Source organism: Sinohyriopsis cumingii, chromosome 9, assembly GCF_028554795.1.
Source record: "Sinohyriopsis cumingii isolate HCF-2022 chromosome 9, ASM2855479v2, whole genome shotgun sequence".
Taxonomy (NCBI): Eukaryota; Metazoa; Mollusca; class Bivalvia; order Unionida; family Unionidae; genus Sinohyriopsis; species Sinohyriopsis cumingii.
The window spans coordinates 53,205,940-53,227,599 of record NC_142969.1 but is presented as its reverse complement, the minus strand read 5'-3'; positions in this window follow the sequence as shown (position 1 = coordinate 53,227,599).

Sequence of the window (21,660 nt, the reverse complement as noted above, 5' to 3'; positions counted from 1 at the left end):
CAGATGGGTAGTGATTTAATATTAAATTATTTAAGATTAAATCATTACCCATATGTGATCTGTATATATCATCGAATACCTTATCAATGGTTTTATTGAACTCGACAACTTTTCACTGTACCTCTTCCATGGATTTATTTTGTTTTCTACTTCAACAACAACAACAATTCATGCAAACATATAATTTCGAACCCAGTACTTGTTCTTTAGCTATCCCTACCACGTTCATGCCTGAAGAAAATCAGGTTTTCGTGAAAGAATATTACATTTTGACACTGACGTCAGGATTTTATTTATTGTCGCCGAACAAACGCTGGCTTGATTTTCGATCTAGTCGATATAACGCTGCTATTATGTAAGTTTGCATTGTATAGTATGAAAAAGAACATGAGATTAAAAAACTTCTAATTAGTAAATAAGACGTTCGTTGTAAACATTTGTATCAAATTGATCTTCCCTTGCTTTCTAAAAAGACATACATAAATATTTTGTTGATCCTGAGCGTTTTTGCTTAAATTTGAATAATCAATAAGGACTCGTGTAACTTGCATTGAATCAGTCGTGATGGAACATAGCTAAATCCGTGGACAGTATCAACATTTCTGAGGCGTTAAATCATCTTTAAAAGTTTCAAGCAACACTATTTTATGTCTTCTGGTATTTAGTTATTTCTTCGCAACTACTTATCTCTTCCTAACCACGAACGTTCTCTTGTAAATATCCATTTAGTGTCCTCCAAGAATCAGGAGTCGCTGGGTCGTGGCCAATAGCCTCGTTTATATTTGTTACTGAAGTAGTGTCCTCCTATAATCAGACTTCGTTTACTTTGGAAAAGAGGATAGTTTAAAAATGGAGAAAATATTTTGAGTTTGCGTTTCACTTGTATTTTGACCGACTCTGGGTAAATGCGTGCTTTCAACTCCACAGGCAAACCATAAATGTTCTCTTCTAAAGTATCCATCCAGAGATTACTGAGGTCGACCCACTAAAGGTAGATAGTGACAATGCAGAAACCATCAATCATGTTCCAGGTAAGATGAATCATTCTGCTTCCACTCGTGAAGTGACACCCCGCAATTGAAGCACCTGACTTTATCATATTCATTTCTCCTACGTACGTACCTACCTACAGTAGCGCGTATTCAGGTCAGCCACTTGCAACACCGTTGCCATTTATCCCTTAGTGTCCAGTACAGTGACGTCATTGAAACTGGAAATTATGAGACTATACATATAGACTTTAGTTTTTTTTAAAGGTTGTAGCTATAATTAGATACTATGGTTTTTAAAAAGGAACGTCACACAAGGTGAGGCAATATATAGATAGTCGGTTTTTTCAAAGGAATTTCCCACGAGTTTTTGCTATTAATAGATAGTGGGGATTTCATACAAATTTCTACAGGTTATAGCTATAAATGGATACATGGGTGTTTATCCACGATCGTCACACAAGTTGGGACTATCAATAGTTGCTAGGTTTATCCATTTTAGTCTAAACCGATGTAATCTAATGTTCGGGGATATGTTTAGTCTCCTTTACATTCTGGGACAATTTCGTCATTTTAGCGTTACTTTTAGCCACATCCATTTTGGACCAGGTCTTTTCCTTGATTATAGCTGTTTATAGCATCATTACATTTATGCAAATTTATGAACACCGCCAACATAATTTCAGGTCTAGGTCATGCTTTAGATATAAATCTCGGGCTTGTATTGATATATGTAGATCTTTGTCTCTGTTGCATTTGGCCCTCTATCATTCCTGTCCTTAGACAGGCCCTTTACAATTTCCCCATTGCCCCATATACAGTCCCAACCTATGTTAAACTTTCCCTTATCGGGCTATATTCCAACCCATGTTAAATTTCCCCATGTTAAATTCCCAGGGTGTCTTTCCAAAAGTGTTCGCATTTGCCCTACGGTATCAATCTATGCCTCTGTCTATATTCCTACTGTATTTGTCTTGCCAATATTCAGTACCGTGACGTCACCTCACCTGTTCCATTCCTATTATCCCTATACAACAACCTAACTTTCCCTTGTCGTTATATAGTCCCACTATTCACCATGTTCAATTCCCCTATATCGTCTTAGGGTGATCGGAAAAGTATTGTCGTTATATCGTCCCGGGGGTGTGTGTCTGTAATATATTTTCCATTGTCGCTATATCGTCCCCATACACTACTTCTGCCTCCATTTGCGACACATACGGAAGGACACGCAAGCTGTTATATATATATATTCTCCTGTTTGTAATTACATTTAAAGACAACTTCGCAGTTAAACCTTTAAACATTACTTGTTAAAAAATATGTACAGGCATTTGTAATAGCTGTAGGCACAATATATCTTATTTGTACTTAGAGCAATAAGTCTGTCAAGTTCAATGAATTTTCTCTGCACAATATTGTGGGTAGGGCTTAGGTTAGGTTGTGATATATTACTTTCAGCCTAGCGAAAACTTAATTTTAATGCCAAAGAAGACACAGAAAATTAGCTAACCATGAGAATAACAAATTGAAGCTAATTATTTTGAATTTTGCTTTAATTGATGTGTAATATACAGTATTATTTTTTTATTTAATTTTTCACCCGGTCGTTCATTTCTTTATGTGTATTGTTTTCACAAATCATTCAGAAATTACTCCCTTTAAATTGAAAAGGCGTGTGTTCTTGATATACAATAATCGACCTGCCTTACCGTCTTATCATAAATTAGGATTAAAAAAATATATGACCTTCTTTTTTACATTCAAGTGTACTCGTCTAATAGAAATATGCGTCAGTCAGATAACGCCATTTTATGAAAATCAATATCAACCAAGTAACAATCAGCAGATAGCTCAGTTTTCAGAACATCCATGCCTTCCTCTTGATTTGTCAACAAATCATTTGATAGCGCTATTCAAGACAAAGTGCTGATTGTAAACGCTACTAGAATATCAAATCCAGGGATAGATAGATAGATAGATAGATAGATAGATAGATAATCTATAGATATATAGATAGATAGATATATAGATAGATGTAAATGCCAACGTGTCTGTCATGGGTCACATAATTTTATAAAATTTTTATTTATTTTTGATATTCGCTTTCCATGAATTATTCTGCCGTACAAAAAGCAGGAGAGAGAGAGAGAGAGAGAGAGAGAGAGATGTTTTGGCAGCTAAGCAGGTAAATACAGACAAAAATGTACATTTACGTTAAATGTTACAATTTTTTTGCTTCATGGCACACTTATTTCAGAGCTGTTGATATTTGTCATACATTGACCATTACGCGTGTTAAGAGATCCAGTAAACGCTAAGATATTTAATACCATTTGCGACACGTACGCTGTTAAATCGAAAGGTGCAGTGCTAAAATACATGTACGTTTGACGAGTACGTATACATGCGATAGGTCGTGTCTTACCCCGGCCGAGTCAGACCAAAGACTTATAAAAATGGTACTAATAGTTGCCTCGCAAGGCGCTGAGCATTAAGATGTTGATGTTAGGACTGGTCGGCCTGGTGTCAAGATAATGTGACTGGGTGGGACATCATGCTATATGTCTGCGTCATGATGCTCCAGTGCTAGACATCACCAAAAGCTGCCACACTGTTGCCTCGCAGCGATACGACTGAAAAATTGTTAAAGTTACTTTCAAAATCCAAATCTCTCTCTCTCTCTCTCTCTCTCACACACACACACACACGCACACGAGTACGTATACCGCTGTTTGTGACATTTAATGGCGTTTTTATCACCTGTAAATGTCACTTTGTTACATTTTAAGATGGCTTTGCATGTTAAGTCACCGTTAAAGTGACCTTAACCAGCTTTCTCTTGAATACGGTTCAGTATGAATGACTCCTGTACATAACAATTGACTAGTTACTCGTTCTAAGAAATAGCTTCCATACAACGATTGCAGATAATCAAATTAATGATCAGTAAAACGTAACAAATTGTAAATCGAACAATCATTACCTTAGATTTGTTAACCATAGTTTTTGTTTCCTTTCATTTTTAGCGAAAAATTCACTCAAGCAGAATTATTCATCTAGCATATCAGCCTATTCTTGGTCCGAAACCAAGAAGCTAATAAAAGTAGAGTCCGAGATGTTTATCTAATATTAAATTTGCTTACAATACAATTTCGCAGTACAAATAATGACGTCAGTTACAATTTTGTAAAAGCACAACATTTATACCGTAATAGTATTAACAAACAACATGAAAATGAAGAGATACATCGTTCCCATTTTGCAATGTATTAACGATTAGAGTTTCTAACAACCTTCGAATTATATACACATTTGTTTTTCTACAGAAGAGAAAAACAAAGCAAATGCCAAAGCAAGAGTGAAAGCGGAAATATAGCTGCGTGCAGAAAAATCTAGAGTAGAATTCGAGGATAAGATACGTACATAAGACAAGAGTCTTAGAAAACAGGAAGAAAATATTATCTCCGAAATAAGAAAAATGAAAGAGCAACACGATTAAATTTTGTGGTAACTGGTGGAACGAGCTGGAACAGTTGCGCAAAGAACTGAGTATCTTAAGTTAAATCGGCATAAAGAGAAAAAGGAAACGGTTAGAGCGCTTATGCTTTCACTGGAAAATTATAGAAGGAACAAAGCTCTACAAGAGCGACTACGTAAATAGAAGAAACAATGAGTCAAACGAAACGAGGAATGCAACTTTATCTATGTTGCACAATTCTGAACGTAGATCGTTGAGCATGAACTGTAGGAATCGTCGCAAAAGAGTAAACATTACATCAATACAAGCCTGGTACAAATCAATAAAGACTATCCCTTTATGTATGTTTAGGATGTCTTAAAAAATATATTATGCTTAATCATATAACATTATGCAAAAACTGAAATTATAGTTCTGTATATTTCTATGTAGCAAGTCTGCTTAAAGATAGGAAAGCACATTATTTGAGATTCAAACGGCATTTCGAGTTGACAACTGAAAACAGTTATCCATATTATGTCTATATAAGCTACACACATACTATGAGAATATTTGCGCTAGAAACGAAGATAAATTCAGGAAAAACTAAATTAGATGTGTGAATTAATAACAGACCAATCACCCTAAATTTGGTATTTTCTTTTGTTTGCCTTCAAATACTGGGATATATATATATATATATATATATATATATATATATATATATATATATATATATATATATATATATATATATATATATATATATATAACAGAAAACCGTTAATTTTGAAACGGACTAAATATGAAAAATGAATAATTCTGAATGTGCTTTGAATAAATCTAAAGCTCCGAAAATATATTCCAGAATGTTAGATCGTACAATATGTTTGCATTCTCATATCAGGTGACATGTAAAGAAGTGTCCGACTCGGTTATAATATAAACATGATATAGATATAGTTTGCTATCAAGTCACAGTTTACGTAGAAACATTGCATATCGGTACACCTTCGTTCATATATGCGGACAACTTTTTCTCTTATAAAATGTACATTTCTGGCATGAACATGTTTGATACAATGACTATAAAGTGATCGTCAACAAACAATAAAATCTCTCTGGCAAACGTTCGTATCTATTAGCGCTAGTAGTGAAAGGGGATACCCTAGCGACAAGAGGACTTTAATGTTAAAATAGGGGGGTTGTACCCTGGCGACAATGGAAAATTTAACATTAGAGAAAAAAGTTTGTACCCTGGCGACAATGGGAATTTAACATGGGGAATAAATCGTGGGACTGTTGAGCGACAATGGGAATTTAACATGGGGAATATATTTTGGGACTGTTGAGCGACAAGGGAAAATGGAACAGGGTCGGGACCCTATTTTAATAAGGTCCCGACCTGATGGGTCTCTATTTTTTTATTTTAAAAAAAATGAAAAAAATAAAAAATAAAAATAAATGGGGTAGGCAATTGAAAGTCTATCTCTTTTCGAGAGATTGGAGTGGCCCTGAAAAGGGCCTTTGGGTTTATGTTAATATATCCATTAACATAAGGGGCACCGCATTGGTCTTCTTCCTGTCCTTAGGCTGCGTCTCACTGTAGGACCGTAAATCAGGACTCTTTTGAGGCATCCTTGTCTTTCTACGTAGATCCTACGTATCCACAGACTGGTGTCTGTCCTATGGACAACTGTCCAGTTGGATCGGACATACATGGGTATGTCCGTCCGGAACATCATCGTTGACACAAGGGTGGAAGAGTGTATAGTATATAGTACATGTCTGTGTATGAGTGCGTGAGTGTACGTTCTTATTTTAAAATCAAAACCCAAAGACACTTACCTTTTTATACCTAATTTATTCTTTTATAAATATTTACAATCCAATTCACAATTCACAACAGAGCACTTTAAAAAGTTCATACACTTCTTCTGTCTCATTGTTTAGTCTCTCTGTTTTTTAAATTTCTTCACCGTCACATTCTTTTCCTCCTCTTCCTCTTCACTTTCTTCCCTTCTTTTCTTCTCCTGTTTCTTTTTCTTTACCTGGCTGCTTTCTTCCTCTGAAGAATCCCTCTCTTCTTCTGAAGAATCCCTCTTTTCTTCTGACTCCTCTTGTTTCTTTTTTGGGCAATCTGGAGACCAATGTCCTTTTTCTTGACAATAATAACAGGTATCTTGACTTTTGTCTTTTCTAACCCTTTTTTTTCTTTTTTGACGGTCTGGACACTCTGAAGACCAATGCCTATTCTTCTGACAGATATAGCAATTATCTTGACTTTTATCTCGCAAGGAAGGAGAGTAGTCCATTGGCTGGTCTGAAGAGAATTTTCTAATGACCCCTCGCAAAGCTCTGATGAAATGTTCGATTTGTGTAGTCTCTTCCATCGTTGTGCTCGGTTTGAGAGTGAAATGAATAGTGAAAGGACAAGACACACACCCTTTTATATACGCTGGTCTGCAATGACTATAAATTAGTCTATGGTGTTTAAACTTTAGTCATTTGACGTTTTGCACTCAAGATGAAACGATCCAATTCATTTGAGAAGAAAGAAGAAGAAAGTAAGAGGCAGAAACGTGATCAATCGCCTCGTACCAGGGCTGAAGTCTTGGCACAAATTCATGCCAGTGATTTTGAAGAGGACATGAGTGAACCAGAATCCAAACCCTCTAAACAAAGTTCACCACCCTTAGTCAACCCTGAAAAGTACTATTCCATTCGAGAAACGGAAAAGCGCTCCTCTAGAAAATTTAGAACCACGGCTTACAAATACACGGTGAAGTTTAAAGATTTCAAGGCTGAAGTACCGTTAGAGAAAGCAGAAGGGTTCATCACCGGGGTGTGGGATTCTTTGCTCACCACACTCAAGCGACAATGGCAACCCAAAGAAGACGATCGCTTGAGACTTTCCATACAACACGACGGTTTGAAATCCCCTGTTTGGATCGAGTTTAACACCCCTGCAGAATTGACTGCTTCCAAAGTCATGGACAAGATTCAACACGTACAACAATCCAATGACCAGTTTGACATCACCGATGGAAAAGCCACACTGGACATGACCCACGTCTCTCCTCCTCAAGGGACTGGACGCAAAAAGATGTTATTGGTGGACAACCTTCGCAACACCAAAACGAGTCTCGTCCGAATTAACAACCCTCATGACCAGATGTGTTTAGCCCGTGCCATCGTGGTGGGACGAACCTATGCCAACAAGAACGACACGGTAGAATGGAAAAGAACCTGGAAAACTATTCAACGATCCGATCGAGCCAAACAACGAAGTGAAGCAGAACTCCTGTTACAACAAGCCGGCCTGTCCACAGACACACCCTGTGGCATTCCTGACATGTAAACATTGCAAGATATTTTAGCTCCACGCTACACCTTGAAAGTGCGCCCTCAAGAAATGCGTGGGCCTCTGCTGTTTCGAGGGAAAGACTTTAAGGACGGAAAATACATTCATGTCTATCATCACGATGACCATTTCGATACCATTACCAGTATTACCGGATTCCTGGGATACGGTTATTACTGTGAGAAATGTGACTATGACTATAACAATCGAGAGCAACACAAGCATTGTGGCTCGAAATGCGCAGGATGTTTGGCCTCTCCACCCTGTCTGAGCGAAGTGCAAGAACCAGTGCATTGTTCAACTTGTCAGCGCACGTTTGTCAGCCCTGCCTGTTTACCAACAACATTTGAAGGCGCAAGGTTCACAGAAGAAATGCGCTTGTCAGCTGCTGGATTGTGCCCCGCGTGTGGACAAGGCATACGTGCCAATAGTGCCAAGGCACACGTATGTTCAGGAAAGAAAAAATGTCACATTTGTCACCACATCGTGGACTTGGAACATCAATACTACGTGCAAAAATACCAACCCCAACCAGAGAAAGAGGATGGACACAAGAAGAAAGACAATTTCATCTTTTTCGATTTCGAATGCATGCAAGAGACCGGCATTCACATTCCTAATTTCTGCGTGGCTCATCGAGCGTGCGAAAAGTTCATTCAAGAACCTATCATGAGTGATTGCCCTTACTGCAGCTAGATTCCTGGAGGGCGTGAAAAAATCTTTCGGGGACCGAACACGCTAGCCGATTAAGCCCGATGGGTCTTAGACCCCATCGACAAGACTTGGAGCCAAGTGGACATCGAACGTTACGGAGATTGTCATTGTCATGCCACGGTGATGGCTCACAATTTCTCCGGATACGATGGACAATTTCTTTTGAGACACTATACGGAACATGGCACCGAACGTCCTAAAGTCACTTTGAACGGAGCCAAAATCATTTTCATGCAAGTGGGACAAGTACAGTTTAAAGATTCGATGAGTTACTTGGCCATGCCTTTGAGTCGAATGCCTAAAACGTTTGGAATGACAGAAATGGCTAAAGGGTACTTTCCACACTTTTTCAATACGGAAGCCAATCAACATGCCGTTCTACCCCATTTGCCTGAGACTCACTATTACGACCCCGACAACATGCGTACCGAACAACGAGACGCTTTCTACGCTTGGTACCAGACCCATGCCTCGAACCCTTTTGACTTTCAGGAAGAAATGCTAAAGTATTGTCGTTCCGACGTGGACATTTTACGACGTTGCTGTGGAAAATTTCGAGAACTGTTCATGAAACACGGAGGGGTCGATCCTTTGAAAGAAGCTTGCACCATTGCCAAAACGTGTTCCTTAGTGTACCGACAACGATTCATGCCTGAAAACACCGTGGCTGTCATCAGTCCTCAAACGACCAACTATGTCAAACGTCAATACTCGATCAAAGCCCTACGCTGGTTACATTACTTGTGTGACAAGGAAGACAAATGGATTCAGGACGCCCGCAACGGAGGGGGCGAAAAGACCATTGGAACGCATTCGGTCGAAGGCTGGGACTTAGAAAACCCCAAGATCGTGAACGAGTTTAACGGTTGCTTGTTTCACGGATGTCCCGTCTGTTACCCTGACCGTGGCACTAAAAATCAGATTTTACAACGAACCATGGAAGACTTGTACCAGGCCACTTGTCAGCGACGCCTAAAGTTAGAACAGGAAGGATACCAAGTGGTGGAAATGTGGGAACACGAATACGATCACCGTTTGAAAACTGATCCCGAATTTAAACGCCTTGTGGAAAGTTACCAGTTAATGGACCCCCTGAACCCGAGGGATAGTTTGTACGAGAAAGGACCAATGCCACCTGTTTGCTATACCAAGCCGACAAAGAGAAAGGAGAAGAAATCAAATACTTGGACTTGTGTTCGCTGTATCCCTACGTATGCAAATATTGTCGCTTTCCTGCAGGGCACCCACAATTGTTCACGGAACACATCGACCTGAAAAACATTCGACAATACGAAGGTTTGATCAAGTGCAAAGTTTTGCCTCTCACCAACTTGTACCATCCCGTGTTACCTCACCATTGTCAAGGCAAACTGATGTTTCCTTTGTGCCGTACTTGTGCCGAAACGTGCAACCAAGACCAACCTTGTCAGCACACCCAGGAAGAACGCACCTTGACGGGAACCTGGGTCAGCGTAGAATTGTTCAAAGCTCTGGACATGGGATACCATCTGTTAGAAGAGTACGAAATTTGCCACTTTCCCAAGACACAACAATACCACAAGGGTGACCCCACGCAGAAAGGCATTCTCGCAGACTACGTGGATGCCTTTTTGAAACTGAGGCAAGAAGCCAGCTCCGTTCTGGTGTCACACTCCCGAAGACCAAAAGACATTCAAAGAGAAATACTATGAACAAGAAGGCATCCCTTTAGATCACATCGAGAAAAACGAAGGCAGCCGATCGTTTGCCAAAGTGATGTTAAATTGCTTGTGGGGTAAAATGGCACAACGACCGTGTTTACCCAAGACGGAGTATTTGACCGAACCTTCCCTCTACTTCCAGATGATTCACGACAAAACCAAATTCATGAAACACGTGGACGTCGTTCGCGAGGATTTGATCTTGGTCAATTACGAAGAAGATCTGGACTTTGTACAAGACGACCCCTTTGGAAATGTCATCATTGCGGCTTACGTGACAGCTCATGCTCGCTTAAAATTGTATGAAGCTTTAGAACTGTTAGGGGAACGTGTCCTGTACTTTGATACGGACAGTTGCATTTACATCGATCACCCGAGTCAACAGCACCCTGACATCGAAGGAGACCATTTAGGAACCTGGACAGACGAGCACCCCGACGACAAGATTCTATGTTTCGCCAGTGGTGGTTCTAAAAATTACGGTTACGAATACCGGGACAAACAAGGAGAAGTGCACACGACGTGTAAAGTGAAAGGATTGACTCTGAATTATCGTACCAGTCGAGTGGTGAACTTTGGCGTATTGAAAGAAGCTTTGCAGTCTAGAGAAGATGAACACTTTAAAGTGACCACCTATCAACCCAACAAGACTGTACCTTTACCCACTCACCACATCGTCAGTCGACCCTTGGAAAAAGTCTATCAAATCGTGTACCAGAAGCGAGTGCGACTGCCCAACCACTTTACTTTGCCGTATGGACATGTTGGTATAAAACAGTGGTTGTAAGAGGATAGCCACCCACCAGAAGGATGACTTCGCCACAGCAAGAATCGAGTGAGAAACCCGATGAGAACTCCAAGGTCAAACCGTACCATTTTCAGGTTTTCTTGCCTGACTATTGTGATTGTGCCCGTCGATTGGACACGTTTCAAGCATGGCCTACGGATAGGAAAGGATTACCTTCTTCGCATATTTTAGCTAGAACAGGATTTGTCTACTTGGGACCTGAGTCAGGATTGGGATACGAAGTACAGTGTTTCGCTTGCGGATTGAAGTTACGAATGGATCTATGTATCTATAAAGATTCAGCTATTCTGGAACATACTCGATGGTCTCCGCACTGCCCTTACCTTTCTATAGCCTTTCCACCCATGACATTACGGTACAATGATGACGGTACCTTAGAAACGGTACCTTCCAAAACAAGACATAAAAAAGGAACGATGTACAAGCTTGAGACTGCATTGCGACTAGTATAAAAAGGGGCTATGGTCAAGATCGATAGTTCATTGTGACTACCAAGACCAAGCGAACAAGATGAATACTTTCAGAGAAACACAAAACAAGTTCAGACAGGTACACTTCAAGTGTGGGACTTCTGAAGTAGAATGCGATTGTGAGCCTTGCGATGGGAACGATGCTGTACGCTGTGACCTTAGCTATGCCGTAAAGCATTATGGGAACTTTGTTCTCACTACCCCTATCATGGAAAGTGATGCTGTGCGTGCCAAACCTGAGGGATGCGAAAGCGATGCCGCTCGTCCTCTTGGACACTTTACTGGGTTTCATTTTAAAGGTGGATATTCACCTTCACGTCTACCCCCCTACGGATGTCATCCAGCCCTGAGCAAACTCCTGTCCATTTCACCCAACCCTCATCGAAATGAGCCTGTGAAAGACGAATATTCGTTTCCTGTGCGTTTGTCGGAATACTGCGACTTTGAAAATCGTCTTCAGTCGTTCAAAGGAAAATGGCCTAAGTATCTGGGAGGACTAACCCCCGAAGAATTAGCCAGAGCCGGATTGTTCTACTTGGGCGAAGGGGATAAAGTCAAGTGCTTCAGTTGCGGTGTGTCACTTCACCACTGGGAACCGCAAGATTCGGCCTACGTAGAACATGCTCGATGGTCACCGAATTGTCATTACTTACCCTTAGTGGGACCGAGACATTGAAGTAACTTACCATAACCTGTTTATGAATACTTTACAAGAGAACATTCGTGCTTTGCCTGTGGAGTTGAGAGAATGGATTTACCGAGAGCTGGTCAAAATGCAAGTCAAACGTAAAGAACAATTGCATCCGTTACGTCAACGGTGTTTGAACCACTGGTACCTGAATGCTATACAAGGACTGATTCAGTTGAAAGTGTTCCATTGGACAGACATTGATCAACGATCCCCTAGTTTTAAAAAGGATTGGTTTGCTATTGATGATTCTATCTACTACATTGTAAACTTACTGCATCGAATTCCAGAGGAAGAGTTAACGAATTACCAACATCTTGTACACAATGTCAACTTAGTGAAAGAGGAAATTTCTGAACGAATTGTAATGTGTAAATTAGTAACTAAACGATTTAAATTCGACACTGAAGTAAAACCATGTCTGTGCAAACGGTACATTTCTTGTGTCAGACAAAAGAGGATTTAGTATGACCTATTCATGGATACTTTACAAGAGAACATTCGTGCTTTGCCTGTGGAGTTGAGAGAACGCATTTACAGAGCTGGTCAAAATACAAGCCAAACGTAAAGAACAGCTGCATCCGTTACATCACCAGATCTTTAACCACTGGTACCTGAATGGTATAAGAGAACTGATTCGTCAGAAATTGTTTCAGTGGTCAGACCTTGTTCAATACTTCCAGGCCCCCGATGATCCACGTGTTGATAATTTTGGTTACTTCGAGATTCACCTAGTGCAGCGCATTGAGGAAGACAAGTTAAAGGATTACCAACATATTTTACGTCGAATCTACTTAGTGGAAGAGGAAACTTCGAAACAAACTCTGACGTTTAGGTTACAGTATGCAACATTTAGATTCCCCACTGGAGAACGAAGATCTCTGGGTAGAAAGTACGTGCATTGTTTTCGAAACAAACAGAGTATAAAAACAGGCTGCCATGCCACGACTTTTATCACATGTAATTGAACAGATTCCGTGGAAGGAACTCAATGACCATATTCAAACCGTGGTTCATTACCATCAATTATTACAAGAACTGTATCCATTCAATTTGGGTCGACAAGTGGTGTGTGTCTTAGTGACTTGTTTTCTGGGATTTCGTTTACCAGCCGATTCCTTGTGGACTCTTTACGAACAGTACTTACCACCCCAATGGCCTTAAATGGTCACGAAAGACTCCTTTTGCTCAAAGCCTTGCGTTTTCATCTGGATACTTCTCGACCTCAACAGGAAAAAAAGATTCGTCAACTTTTTAGCTACCGAAGACGTGTATGACGATGTGTGTGTAGCTTGTGACTTACACCCCCATTGGACAGATGTCCGTGACTGGAAAAAAGGGGGTTTTGAGGCTTGGACCCAAGAAGTGGCCCAGTATGCACGAGAGTTGTTCAAGGAAAAAAGTTACTTTTCAGCCTGTGTTAGTGACAGTGCCAGAAGAACCCGTCACCCAGGACAGGACTGTCGTGGACATGCCTGAAAGACCCTTTCGGAAGGACACTTGTGTGACCTTACCCCCTATAGAACTGGTCAGAACATTACCCAAAACATGTCGTACAGACACTTGTGTTTATTCCACGTTGATGGTTATCATGTGCCTTTTATCGTTGTACTTAAGCCTTTGGCTTTTATGTAGTTTTGTCTTTCGTGTTCATGTTTAAAACATTCAATAAACGTGTCCTGAAAAAAGTATATAAACTCTTGTCTTGTTTGTTTTCGTGTCACAAGTGACATTCCTAACACTATGGCTACTTCTGCTGTCTCTGCTCCCTCTTCCTCTACTGTCAAAGTCATCGACGAACACTTAGATCGTGCCAGTTGGGAGGCTTTGTATCTTCGCCATCCCTTTAACATGCTCATTGCTGGACCTAGCGGTTCAGGCAAAACCGAATTCGTCAAACGTTTGATCGAACATAAACATCATTTGATCGATCGTCCACCTCAAGGCATTGTGTGGTGTTACAAAGAGTGGCAATCGGCGTACAGCCTCTTGCGAGAAAGTCAAGTCGATTCCATCGTGTTTGTGGAAGGCATTCCTAAAGAAGACGACGGCTTCGTCTCTGACTCCCGTCAAACCCATTTGGTCATTTTCGACGACATGTTAGGAGAAGACGAAGAAGAAATTAAACTGCGGTTCACGCGCAAAGGGCATCACCGTAATGCTGGTGTCGTTTACATCACCCAAAATTTGTTTCAACAAAGTAAAGCCCATCGCACCATCAGTCTCAATGCACATTACGTTGTCTTTTTTAAAAGCCCTCGAGATAAATCGCAAGTGCAAGTCTTAGCCAAACAGTTAGGAACGCCTTGGCTGACTCAGGCGTACGACGATGCCACTCAAACTCCACACGCCTATTTACTCGTCGATTTGAAACCTACGACCCCCGAGGATTTGCGATTTCGTACCCAATTGTTTCACCACTGGGGTCAAGACGGAGGGCCTGTCCTGTACACGTCTCCGTCCTCGACTTAATTTCACTCCACAAAAAAATCTATAAAAACCTCAGACACTTTTCGTCTGTCTCACACAGTTTGAACATGACGTCCCTTCAGTCGCATCTTCCCGTCAAATTGATTCGTGCCTTGTGTGGCATCAGTCGAGAAAAAATCCACAGACACGAGCTCGTTTCTTAGAAGCTAGTCTCAAAGAAGTCTTACGATGGTTCACGGTGACAGCACGTCAATTACTACAAGGGATCATTCAGATTCCTCATCAAACCAAACGCTTTTTTGATCGAAACAAAGTCGCTTTGACCCAACTGGCCGATCCCCGCATCGAGACTCAAACCAAAAAACAAATCATTTTGAAACCTGGAGGGAGCGGTATTCTAGAAGGGGTCATCATTCGCTCTCTCTTAAGATGGGATCCTAATGCCCCCAAAGTTCTCCCCAAGAAAAAAGTCAAACGAAGCTCCAAGAAGAAGAAAAAGACCAGGTCCCCAAGGAGAACTTCTCCAGTGGCGGGACCCTCCTCTTACCAGACACCACCCCGGAAAAAGAAAAGAAGCCCCAAGAAAAAGAAACAGAAAAAGTCCCCAGAAAAAGAAAAGTCCACAGAAGAAAACTAGTCGCAAGAGAGGCACTTCGGCCAGGACGCAACCTTACACTCGCAAAGCACGACCTGCCACGGCGGTGACTTCGTCTCCGGCAGCCTCAAGTTCATCCACTTTTCTGTTGATGACACCAAGAACTGAAGAGTACTTGGAGACGTTGATCACACCAAGAACTTCTCCGTTGATGACCCCAAGAACTTCCCCAGTGGCAGGACCCTCCAATTTAGTGGCAGTGGCTGCTGCTCACAAAGTACCTTCTCCCAAAATCAAAGGCCAAGAAAGATCGGGCATGTTACAAAGTTTACTGGATTTGTCCAAGCAAGAACTGGCTCGATTTAGTCCGTTGCGTACCCCTGCACGACGTGTCATGCCTGTCCTGAAGTTGATACGACGTAAAGACAATCAGTGGCGACGCGTTCCAGTGTAAAAAAGGTGTGTGACCAAGTAGGGTATGAGTGGTTTTTGGTGCTGAAGACTCAAAGATGTCACCCTCCAGAAAACATCCCTCTTCTAAACAACCCCAAGGAAAGAAAAGGAAAGGACTGCCTCCTCGTTTAGTCAAACATGAGGACATGATATCTGTCGTGTCCAAAGCTTCTCCACCCCTACGAAAAAAAACTCATTCAATCAGCTTCCAAAGAGGTCATCGATACCGTGTGCGAATGTTGTTTGAACGTCTTGAAAGGTACGATCCCTTTGTCCAAACACCAGAAACAATGCTTAGGCAAACATCGTCACGTTCTTCGTCAAATGTTTCAAAAGAAAATCCCCCTTCGTCAAAAGAAGAAGATGTTAGTCCAACGTGGAGGCATTTTACCCCTCTTGTTAGGTCCATTGTTTAAAGGAGTCTTGGGAACCATGTTGGGAGGACTGGTGGGAGCAAGATAAAAAGGCCCTCTGAAGTCCCAAGATCACAGAATCGACCCTTGACAACCCCATGGAAGGACGAAAACTAGCTTTAGTGCCTTACAAACGATGCATAGAATACCATCGTTGGCAAGAACAACGCACCTCGCATTTACCTCCCAATCCTCATTTGAGCGAAATATCCCAGTTACAACACGAATTGTAGTCCTTGATGGATCGCCAAGATTTGTCCGAAACAGAAAAATCGCAAAAGTACGGTCAACTCTTGCAACGACTGCAACTCTTTCACCAGAAAGCTTCAGTCGAAACAGGTCTTCCCACTCTGAAAGATTTTAAGACCTTGATGAAAAGTCCAGCACCATCACCAGTACCACCACCACCACTACCAGTGACCAAGACAGAAAAAGGAGAAGAAGAAGAAGGGTTTCAAACTCCACCAGAAAAAGTACGCAAGTTAACAACACCACCTACCTCCAGAATTGGATGGATTGAAAAGATGATGATCACCCCTTCTTCATCACAAGAGAAAAAGAAAGTGAAGACAGAAGTGAAACAAGAACCGATATCCCTTGTTCAGACATCCTCCTCTTCGACACCTATTGCCGGTCGCACACGCAAAGCATTGCAATCCAAGAAAATACCCCAAGATAAAAAGAGTAGCATCTTCCAAGAGTGGGTGCCTTATTAACACACAAACCAACAAATGGAAAAAGTCTTAGCCAGCATTTACTACGATCCCTCGCATCCTGCAGGTTACGCAGGAGTTCAAAAATTGTATCGTGCTGCCAAAACGCGACTGAAAAGTCTCCGTTTACCTCAAGTGCAACGATGGTTACAAGAACAAACTACCTGCACTTTATACAAACCCATTCGACGCAAGTTTTCCAGAAGTCGCACCCGAGTGGAAGGCATCGATCATCAATGGCAAGCCGATTAAGCCGATGTCTCTCATTTGGCCAGCTACAATCGCGGCTACAAATATTTGTTTTGTATCATCGACGTCTTTTCCAAATTTGCCTTGGTCGTACCCTTGACTTCCAAATCGAGCAGCGAGTTAGTGCGAGCTCTGCAACGAGTGTTGAAATTAAGCGGTCGTCACCCTCTTCGATGGCAAACGGACAACGGTACCGAATTTCTGAACCAAGCTTTCCAAAAAGAATTAAAGAAACGTGACATTCATTTTTTTACCACCGAGAAACCCGAAACCAAAGCCAGCATCGTGGAACGTTTTCAACGCACTTTGAAAGAACGCATGTGGAAATATATTACGCATCACCACACTCTGAAGTACATCGACATCTTACCGCACCTGGTGCAAGCGTACAACCAATCTTACCATCGAAGCATCGGACGTGCCCCGCAAGAAGTGACTCCCGAGAACGAAGTGTTGGTGTTTGAGCGCCTGTTTCGTACGTCCCCGACGAGGGCTGTCCCCAAGAAAAGCGGAGTGTTGGCCGTAGGAGATTGGGTACGCATTGGCAAAACAAAACGCACTTTCGACAAAGGTTACCTACCTAACTGGACGAACGAATTCTTTCGTGTCACTGGACGAGTGCATGGCCGTGATCCTGCCGTCTATAAAGTGGAAGACATGAACGGAGAAGTGCTCAAAGGAACGTTTTACTTACCCGAGTTACAACGTGTCACCAAAAAAGAAGACGACGTGCACGACATCGAAAGCATTCTCGAACGCAGAACCCGTAAAGTGGGCAAACGACGTGTCAAAGAAGTCAAAGTACGTTGGAAAGGATATCCACCCAGTTTTGATTCTTGGATCGACGCTTCGCAAGTCATCGACTATAAAAAGAAGTGACCATCATGCCCTTTCACACAGACGCAGCTACGTCGACCACTCCTTCACCTAGTTCTTCTCTGCAAGATTTACAAAAACAACCTTTGTGGGTGTGGTGTGGAGAACGTGTGCCTAAAACGCAAATCGTCTTTTTCTGCCAAATCTTCGTGGTGTATTGTGTCATCGGGGCAGCCATTGCCAATTTAAGTTTGCAACAAGGAGACAAACAATTGTGGACCATTTTATTGAGCAGCTGCATCGGTTACCTGCTTCCCAATCCCTCTCTGAAATTCTCCTCGAACGGGAACAACGGGAACCTTGTGTCCAGTGCCAGTGTCAGTCACCACTCCAATAACAACAACAACCCTATTTAGGGCGGAGACACGCCTCTGACGTCCAGTAACCCCTCGGACAGCCACAGAACTCTGGAATTATGAGTCACCAAAACCAATTTTACTTAACCTTACCCAGTGACACTTCCATGGAGGTGTTTCCCAAGAACACGTTGTGCTGTTACACGGCCAAATTACCTCAGACCATCCCATCACGAAGCCCATTGGGAAGTGGCTTTAGTAGAAATCATTCACCCGACCCAAGTCCTCAATGTCCTTCCCAATCAAATCTTTTTTACTGTGGAAGTTCATGACGAGCAAATGCAACAGTACTTGGATACCCATGGCAAATATAACATAAAACCCCCTGGCACACAAAATCAAAAGTACACCACCTATCACTTGCTCATTCCCCCCGGCTATTATTTTAGTGGTCAACATTTGGTAAGCACCATAGCCTCCAGGTTTAATGTCGTGTTTCTGAAAGCTTTGAAAAGTGTCAAAAAAGTGTCACCATGGAATACCACAAATCAGTTCGTCGCTTCTTGATGAAATTTTACGGGAGGAAAATCGTGTCCATTTTATTTTGTCCTGAATTGTTTGACATGTTGGGCGGAGACATGGACATGAGAATGGCCATGATGAAGAAAAACGAATTGCCAGTCATTTACGACAACGAGTCTTTTAGCAAGTTATTTCGTGCCCCGGTAGAACTGAACCAAGGACTGAATTTGATGTTTGTGTCCTCCGATGTGGTGGAGTATAACGTGGTGGGACACACCTCCGTGTCGTTACTGCGTGTCATTCCTTTCAAAGTGGATTCTGCCACGCTCGCTGACGAGGAAGGTGGAAACACTTACCACGTCCACCGCGAATTTGTACATCCTCACCATTTGCCTGTCAGCAAGTCGTATTTGGACACGGTCAACATTGCTATAAAAGGAGATCTGGGACAAAATATTCCATTCACCAAAGGAAAAGTCACGGTGAAACTACATTTTCGAAAACGGTTCTCTCACGACTCGTAAGTCATGTATCCAGTGTACCGAGGCGTTGCTCGACAACGAGGACACGGTTTAGGAGATATGCTAAAATCGGCCTTTCGTTCGGTGGCCCTCGTGTTGAATCCGATGGTGACACGCGGATTGAACGCCTTGAAAGATGCGGCACTGACACAAGGCAAAGAATTTCTCCAAATTGTCATCATCGACAAACAAAACCCTAAAGAAGCCTTCATGAGGGCAGGCAAAAAGGTCTTGCTACAAACGGGCAAAGACCTTTTGGGCCGACGAGACACACCTATAAATGCTCTGCACTCTACCGAGTCAGGCATTCAGGAAGGACAAGGTAGAAAGAGACGACGAAGAAAACACCCTTTCACCAGACTTCATACGTCTAAAGCTAGAACGGCAAAGAAAAGAAGAACCGTTCGAGACTTAGACGTTTTCGATTATTGAGACATAGAAAAAAAATGATGCACCGAGAGTCTTGCGCTTGTTCCAAGTCGGAACTGGATCTGTTTGCCATGCCCCCCACCATGATGACGATGCAAGAATCCCGAAGGGTGGAATTTCACCCCGTCTCCTCTTTGATGGATTCCGCTCCCATCGAGTTTGAAATCAAAGGTCAGCCCGAAGAATACATCGATCTGAATAGCAGTTACTTGTACTTGAAAGTGAAAGTGATCAAAACGGAGAACACCAATCCAGGAGGCGATGCTAGAGTAGCTCCTGTCAACAATTTCATGCATTCCTTGTTCAGCGAAGTGGACTTGTACTTGAATAACAAACTGGTCAGCAGCAGCATGGATACTTACCCGTATCGTGCCTACCTGAAAAATCTCTTGACGTACGGAAAAAAAGCCAAGAATACTCATCTGGATGCTTGCGTGGTATCGAAACCTGACAGGGCAGGTGTAGCCACGTTTAGCGACACAGTCCTGACAGAAGATGACAATCCTCACAATGTGGTGTTTAACTACCGTAGTAAGAAAATTCTGCAAGGGCGAAGTTTAGAACTGATGGATCGTTTGCATTTTGACATGTGGTTACAAGAAAAGTATTTGCTGAACGGGGTGGATATCCGTCTGAGACTGAATCGTAGCAGTGCCGCTTTCCATTTGATGGCCCATACCAATGAATACAAAACTATCATTCAAAAAGCCCGACTTTACGTGCGTCGTGTGGAAGTGTTACCTAAAGTGGGAAACGACGTCAGTCAGACGTTGAGCAGAACGACCGCCAAGTATCCGATACGACGCGCAGAAGTGAAAACGTTCACCATTCCCCCTGGACAGCGATCTATGATCGAAGATCATCTGTTCCAAGGACAGTTACCCAAGCGTTTGATTGTTGGTATCGTCAGGAATTCAGCCTTCAACGGAACCCACGATCAAAATCCTTTTGAGTTTCAACATTAAAATGTGTCCAAGACCGAAGTCAGTCGCGACGGCAAGACCTTGTGTACCCGACCCTTTGAGCCTAACTTTGGTGACGCGAAGAATTATTTCAGATCGTACTTGTCCCTGTACGAAGCCACGGGACAGTTAGGAACGAACACCAGTCACGGTATTTCGTACGACGATTATGCAGGAGGCTATGCTTTGTGGGGTTTTGATTTCACTCCAGACCAAGGCAGCGACGAGGGACATTTCCACCCTATAAAATCGGGTCAGATTCGTGTGGAACTTCAGTTTGCAAATCCACCTCCAGATGACACAGTGAACGTCCTCCTGCATGCAGAATTTGACAATACCAAAGAAATCAACAGTTTGAGAGAAGTCATTCTAGATTATTAGAAGCCATGGAAGACTGTTATCCCTCTTTACCTAGTGGAGAAACTTTGAAGATGGAATGTGAGGAGATCGTGGAAGAAGAAGAAGAAGAACAATCCCAAGACGAAGAAGTTATCATGATGAAGTCAAGATGGCCAGAACAAGAAGCCCATTTGTCTCCTGTTTTGCTACAGTCGTGGCAGATATAATGAAAGAATTGATCAAGGAAGAGTGCTATGGATGTCACAACGATCATCCCAGTCAAATTCAACACGACAAATGTCTGATGTTGAGTCAAGAAGAAAAATTGGACGAATATCTGGACAAAGCTTGGGATCACATCGAGATAGAATTCGTGTTGAACGAGTGGTATAAAGGCTTGGATAAACATTCTTCTCCTCCATTAACGTCTCTGGAGTGCCGTCGCATCGAATCTCTCTTGGACCAGAGTAAGAAGTCGGATCTAAACGCCTTTTACTTGTCAGACATTTTCAAGCAAAAAGTCAGGATCGAATTGATCACTTATCATTACCTGTGAAGAAAAAACACACAAATCAATGGATACCTGGGAACTTTATTATCTTTTGAACCACAGCTCGTACGCGGCTTCTTGGAGTCCTGTCGTCTGTGCTAAAGATGAACTCCCTCATC